Raw genomic sequence first — 7,671 nt, forward strand, 5'->3', positions numbered from 1 at the left:
AACAAAGACACACCGGAACGCATCCTACGGGTTTTGTTAGGAAACACAGTTAGTAATTATTCAGATCATCTATGTGAGGCAAACAAACTGAGGAAACATGTCTTTTGATATTCTGGCACCAGGACAAACTTAACATCCCACAAGACAACATGGTTGCTATGTCCACATGCAGAGTACTGTGCAATTGTGACTGTGATCATGCAACTATGACCTCTGACCTCCGTGAAGGCCAGAAGCGGGCCCGAGAGCCCACAAGACCCAGGCGAGCCGGCAGCAATCCCAGAGTAGAGATCCGAGCCACCAAACCATGAGGACAACCACGGATCGGCCCGGAAGGGGGCAGAGGGAGAACCCGGCCAGGACCCCCAGCGCCTAGCGGGGCCGGGCCCCAGGCGACCAAGACCGGCAGCCGCCGACCCCGCCAGGGGCCGGAGGCCCAGGGCGGACCCAGCACAGGACCCCGGGCCCCAGGCATCCAAGAGGCAAGCCCCGCCCCCCCAGGCAGAGGGTCAACATCGCCAGGGGAACCAGCCACCCCAGACGGCCACCCGGCATGGGCCGGCGCCTCCACCGCAGCCAAGGATCCAGGGCACCCCCACCACCCACCCCCCTCAGGGGGTAGTAGCTAAGCCGTGCCGGGAGCGGGGTCATCGGGAGGTCCCGCCTACCAAAACAACCCCACCCACCTTACACGGCATGCTGTGTCCCCCAGATGCAGTGTGTGTTATCAGTATTTTGCTGTCTTTAGTGACTAAGTGCAATAAAAACTTGAGAGGTGAGCCATCAGAGGGTGTAGCGGATGGGGCCACTTAGATGGCCCCCACCACCACACCCAGCACGGGTTTGAGCATCTTTTGTGAACCAAGGTCCAGATATTAGGAGATTTTGTTAATTTCCTCTTTTTTCCTCAACACTCAACTCTATGCTGCAAACGTTGGCTGTCACCAACTCAGTTTGAAATAGTGATGCTGTTAACGAGTTGGAGATTAACAGTGTAAGCAGTGTGATTTTTCTATTGGGGCACCACAGACAACAAATCTACAGCTCCACACTTAATGGTTGATACAGTATTTGTAGCAAAACCTCAGCAGAGTGGTGGAGGTCTAAACAGTTCATCACCCCTCCTCAGTTCATGCCATATCTGGAGTGGAAACTTGATCTGAATTTAGTACCACACTGAACATGTGCCCAAAACAAGGGAGTAGATTAATATACTGTACTAAACATCTAAATACTGTCTGTTACATAACATGCCCAGACTTCATTCTCCATAATCCTGCTTGTGTGATGGATGCATCACATCTGTGCTCTGTCGAAGGCCCCGTTATTAACTTCAGTTGAGCTTACAGGTAGGGAATAAAATTTACTCAGAAATGAAGAAGGTTAAATGATTCTTGGGATTGTTTTCCATTCCTGGTGTGGACAGAGCCTCTTCTGTGTTTTGGTCTTCCGTTCTTGAAAAGAGCCTGATGGTGATTCATCACCTCAACAATCCAACACATATTGTGGGAGACAACATACTATAAGAAAGAATGAAGTTTTGAATGTGGTACGAGTGTTACCCCGTGAATAAAACACAATCTTCTTTAAATTCCACTTTGTAAAGAATGAAGTCATTCTATATCCATTTTCTTTTTGTTTTATCAAGATTTCTGTCTTAAATAATCCCTTCATCTTTACGAGATTTGACAAGGGTATGATGTGATAAAGAAAAAGAAAAAGACTTTATTGTCATTGGGCAGAAATACAATGAGATTTGTATGGCCGAACACGACAATTAGCAGCAGTCAAAGAAAAATAAAAATAGATAAAAAATATTCTTTAAAAAAACTAAAACTAAAAAGCATCAAACAAAGTACTGTATACAAAGTGAGGACTCAAAATCATGCAAAAAAAAAAAAAAAAAACAGGCCAGAGAAAGCAACAACTAATTTTACTTGCTAAAAGGCAAGTAAGTTACAAGGAATAAATCCAGGTTGGCAGACAAAGCATAAGGAAGCAAGCAAAGTCAGAGTCCAAGTAAACAGGCATAGTTCAAAAACAATTTGATGTAAAAGAGTAGATTGTGACAGAACTTTGCTTTGCAAAGAGTAGTGGTGAATCTGGGGTAAACAGACTGAAGGGAGTGATTACAGAAGTGAATATGGGTCAGGTGGAAGTGGTCCAGTCTAGAATGACAAGGGAGTTGAATGAATGACTGAAACTGTAACATAAATATTGTTTTATAATAATATTTAGACTTGGTGAAAGACTATAAGCCAATCCTACAAACACACTGGAAGGATCAGCTCTGTTATCTATCTGATATAAATATGTCAACAGTGATATGTGACTACTGAAGACATATTGTCTTCTAGGTATCAGCTAATTCTGCTCAGATTTCTTTTCACAAAAGGAATGTTTTCTTCCTGTGAAATGCGCTGAGAGTTTAGATGAGACTGACCTTGGCTTTCTATGGGATCTCAGTTTTCCAATCAGTCTAATGTCTTGACAGCGATGATCAAAACAATTCATAAACATTTACCCCTCCGCAAATTGAGAAGTGGGACAGGGTGCAACAACAGTGGTGCATAAACTAAATATAACTTCTAAGCAATACAACAAACCAAAAATTTTGCCAAAGCATCTTGTTTCTTCTTCTGGTTGTGTTCTTGCACAAACCCTCTGAGGATAGAACTATTTAAACCCTCGAGCTTTGTTTACTTCAGCTTAATTTCCCATTTGTTTTGTTGTTCCTCTCGGAACAAAGTGCCGACAAACTCTTCCACTGCTCATTGGATTCATATGTTCACCAAACAGGGCAACAACCAGAAGAGGGGTTACAAAAGAAGCAGCCATCCATTACTAGCATGTGATGTGTCGGCTCCTCTGTGTGCTGCTGGGAAGCAAAACTGGGCTGTGAGTGAGCCCTTTGTTATAACATCCTTAACGAGGTTCTCTATCTTTAGACCTCTTTATTGACGGCAGGTTTATGTAATAGTTTGCAGCTTTTCATGAACCCATAATTAGACAAATGTGGGACTAATCGGAATCCTTTGAAGAAAGTTATGAGGACAGAATGAGGTCTTTTCCCAGACCTTTACATTTACGACTCTGTCACTATGAAAAGTAACAGTGAAAAATGCCAATTAAAATTGCATTTTTTCAGGAAACGAGAGATTTCTAAATGTTATGTTTATGCATTTTACATAACGTATGAATAAAAATGGACCTCACAAGCAGTTCCATGCCAAATTCATGATTCCATATACATAACAGTACAAGACAGTGTACAAGAAATACAAGTCAAAAAATACACAATATTATTACTCTTCAGTACTGCATTTAGTTTGAATCTCTTTACTACTCTGATTGTTCATGGTACCCAGACAGGGAATTTTTAAGTTGTCCTCGGTTTCTTGTAAAATGTATTCCCTTATTTTTTCTGATCCCCATTTTCTCATCCTGCAGAACAATCAGGTCAGTTCTTGTACCTTTTCAGTCAATATTTCAATTCCTACTGTCAGTTTTGTCATTTGGTTCCCAGAAAAAAAAAAAATCCTACCATGTCAGGGATTTCCAGAATTTTGCTGTAGCACCACCCGGCATGGCTCAGTGGGTAGAGTGGCCGTCTTGGAACCGGAGGGTTGCCGGTTGGATCCTTGGCCCATCGTGCTCATGTCGAGGTGTCCCTGAGCAAGACACCTAACCCCTAATTGCTCCTGATGGGTCGTGGTTAGCGACTTGCATGGCAGCTTCCGCCATCAGTGTGTGAATGTGTGTGTGAATGGGTGAATGTGATGTATCTTGTAAAGTGCTTTGGGTACCTTGCAGGTATAGTAAAGCGCTATATAAATACGGACCATTTACCCTGAGTTTGTCATTTGTGTTGTTTTTTTTTTAATGAAATGTCTGTTAAATGGACTATCATGGCAAGTGCAGCGCTCGATTTAAGGCCGAGAGGTCCGGTCGCCCAAATGACATTTTTTGGGCGACCAACATACCTTAATTTAGACATTTTTAGGAGCCAAAATCAACTTTTAGTGGCCAAAAAAATTAATAGGCTGGAGCCTATCTCAGCTGACTCGGGCAAAGGCAGGGGACACCCTGGACAGGTCGCCAGTCTGTCGCAGGGCTACATATACAGACAAACAATCACACTCACATTCACACCTACGGGCAATTTAGAGTAACCAATGAACCTCAGCATATATTTGGACTGTGGGAGGAAGCCGGAGTGCCCGGAGAAAACCCACGCATGCACAGGGAGAACATACAAACTCCATGCAGAAAGATCCCAGGCCCAGGCTGGGATTTGAACCCGGGATCTTCTTGCTGCAAGGCGAAAGTGCTAACCACTGGTCGACTGTGCAGGACGTGGAAGTCAGGCAAAATTATAATTTGTGTTTAGTGCTTATCCGCAAATGTCAACATGCGAGCACGCTAACCTACAATAATTAGCGTAGTAAATGTTATACCTGAGAAACATCAGCAAACAGCATATTTTTGAACATGTGAACATGTTATAATGCTACTTCTCTGTGTCAAACAGCCTCACAAAGCCAGTAGCGCTGTTTAACATTGTCATTTAGCAATGATCAGCAAATGAACTGCAGCTTATGAAAACTACATCACTCTTCACCCAATACAGGATTTTAAAGCTGAAGCATAAAGTTTCATCTCCAATCATAACCTCAAAATTTGTCAAATCCAATGTTAAATGCAAAATTAAAACAGAAAAATCCCCCAGATCAATACTGGGTCATGCGTCAGTGATCTAATTATGAAAATTTGCCGTAAACATCAAGTGTGCCCAGACATTCTTTGATCAGAACCTTCTGTTGGAAGAAAAGTTGATTTTTAGTCACAAAGACAGACAGCAATCAGCTTGTCATTTACGGAAAGACACACAGACAGTGTGTCTTCAAAATAACATGGATTATGGTTTTTACCGTAAAACACTGACTGCTGAGTGAGGCATATATGCAGTAATTCATGTTTGATCAGTGTGCTCTGAATCTTCAGCACTCTTCCCAGAATGAAAGTGCGTCATGAGGGAGAAAGAAAAACTCTGCGGTTCTCAGCACAGAGATCACTGAGGTCTTATCATTTCACATTAATACATGGAGCCTATAGATCTATGTGGGCAGTGAGGCTTTAACTGCTTCAGTCCACATTGGTTGGTTACACACCATCACTTCAGATTCCTCATCATCTCTTTGACAAACATTCTTTGTTCTCCTGCTTGGGGTTGCCTCCTTCTGGGCCAGAATTCAAACCTGTTCCCAAAGGGAAGCCAGCCAAGGATTCACTGTGGTGTCTCTCATGCAGAGAAAAAACAAAGAAGACCAAACCAAATAAAACAGCAGTAGGGATAGATTACCTAGTAGAGCGTCATCATATGAGTTTCCCTGAGTGGTTTGGCAGCATCAGTGCAGGAAGTTGTCACTTTAAAATCTGTGTTTAATGGCTTAGGAAAAGTAATAAAAAGTCTAACTTTAAGTCCTACCTGACCGAATAAATTTTAACTACCACATGCAGAATGTGGGGACATGTGTACACTGAGCCTCCTCACCTAGATTTTGCACATCTTATATTATGTCAAAATCTTCATTGCGACAGTGCTAGTAGGTACAACATTTACTTTACCTGAACCGTGTTGGTGTGCTTACATTTTCTAATTAGCACTAATAGCAAAGTACAGCTGAAGCTAATGGGAAAGTCATGACTAAAATTTTTTGATCAGAAAACAAAGCATAGGCTAAATTAATGTTTTGACCTGATAGGCAGCTGGAGAATGGTAAATGGTTGTATTTATATAGCGCTTTTATCCAAAGCGCTTTACATGATATGTCACATTTACCTATTCACACACACATTCACACACTGATGGCGGAAGCTGCCATGCAAGGCGCTAACCACGACCCACCAGGAGCAATTAGGGGTTCGGTATCTTGCTCAGGGACACCTCAACATGAGCACGACGGGCCGAGGATCGAATCGGAAACCTTCCAGTTCCAAGACGGCCACTCTACCCACTGAGCCATGGAGAAGAAGGCACACAAGATTTCAGATCATCTTATGGTGAAGATGAATGTCTGTACAAATATCAAAATAATCCCACCGCTAACGATCAAGACATTTCATTCACAATCACAAATTCAAACCTGTTGCTGGAAAAAAAAAAAGTCAAGATTGCTAATGTTGTTTGAATCCGTCATCTGGTAACCATAAATTGCAATACAAAGTTTTGTGTAAATCCGCCTTTTTTCAGTGGAGAAGTGAAAACTTAGTCCAGCAGGTTGTTTAAAGGCTAAAGTAAAAGGAGTGTCCTTAGCATTCATTATCTGGGTGCTATGTAAATATTTACAGAATGTCATTAAATTCTCTGCAATACAAAGTTAAAGCCAAAAATATTAATTTCATTGTTGCAAAAGTTGTGGACCAACCAACATTCGTCAGTGGAACTCATGTGCAGGCAGCCAGGACACAGTCGGACCTCACAAAGAGCTTCATGGACTGAACTGTGGAAGCTGGAGCCCCTATGAATTTAATTTTCTGCTCAGTAAACATGAACCTCCCATCTTCAGCAAACTTGCACAGGTGGGTGTTGAGACAGGATCTACTGTGCAAGCTCAGTGGAAAGTCAGACTGTCAGGCTTATATCCTTAGAGCCCAGCAGCATTACACTCACTGTAGAGAGATGCAGATCGTGATGAAGTGGAAACTAAGTCCCAAATCAACGGCCAGGGTCTAAGATTTGACCGTGTTCAAACATTAAAGATCTTCAAAAAAATCACCAAGAGAAGTCAGCATTCGAGGGCAGTAGGATTTAGTGTCGACAAAAAGCCCAGAAGTAGTTCTTAACAGTGATTAACACCCCTAAGCCTTCTTTTCCCTCACCCACATTCAATACAATCAAAGCATCGGAGGTTATTAGAATATTTAACATTAATTACTTCAAACACATATACTACTCATCAATTCAAATAGCATTTGCCAGGATTATATCATCATTAACTTTCAGCACATCGTACAATCGCAGTTTGGCAAAGTGCTCCAGACTCTAGAGAAAGTCTTGGAGCAAGAGAGCTGTAAGAAGCAGTAAACCTAAGGCACACCAGGATCATCCTTCCAGTTTATCTCTTAGCTCATCTCTTACCAAAACAATGACCAAAAGCAATGTTCTTCAGAAGACAAACGGTTAAACCTGGCAAGGAAGTTGCAGCTCCATTCTTTGTCCAAACATCGAGCATCCTGAGGCTGGACCCAACCGCCTGGATATAACGAGCACAATCGTCACTTAATTACCTGCCACATAGGAGGAAGATGTGAAGAAGCCAGTGAAAGAAAAGTCACCAAGTACTAGAAACAGGCATTTGAGTGCAGGAACCAATGTTGACAGACACAGATATTACCAGGTCAGGCTGGAAGCAGAGGATTCCCAGTGCAATGAACTGGGGAAGGCAGCAAACCAGACCTCTTTTTGGCTTAGATGACCACTATTGCCAACCCGATCAATCGAAAGTGATTAGAAGCTGAAACACTGAATGAAAATCTGGTTGCACATGACAATATCAGCACTGAACCAAAGGCAATTGTCATGCAAAGCACCGATGGTAATGTATCTGCTGCTGCACAATAGCAGTAGAATTTGGTATTCTGGAGAAAAAGCTTATCACAACAAATATC

The sequence above is a fragment of the Acanthochromis polyacanthus genome, chromosome 2 (genome assembly GCF_021347895.1).
Source record: "Acanthochromis polyacanthus isolate Apoly-LR-REF ecotype Palm Island chromosome 2, KAUST_Apoly_ChrSc, whole genome shotgun sequence".
Classification (NCBI taxonomy): Eukaryota; Metazoa; Chordata; class Actinopteri; family Pomacentridae; genus Acanthochromis; species Acanthochromis polyacanthus.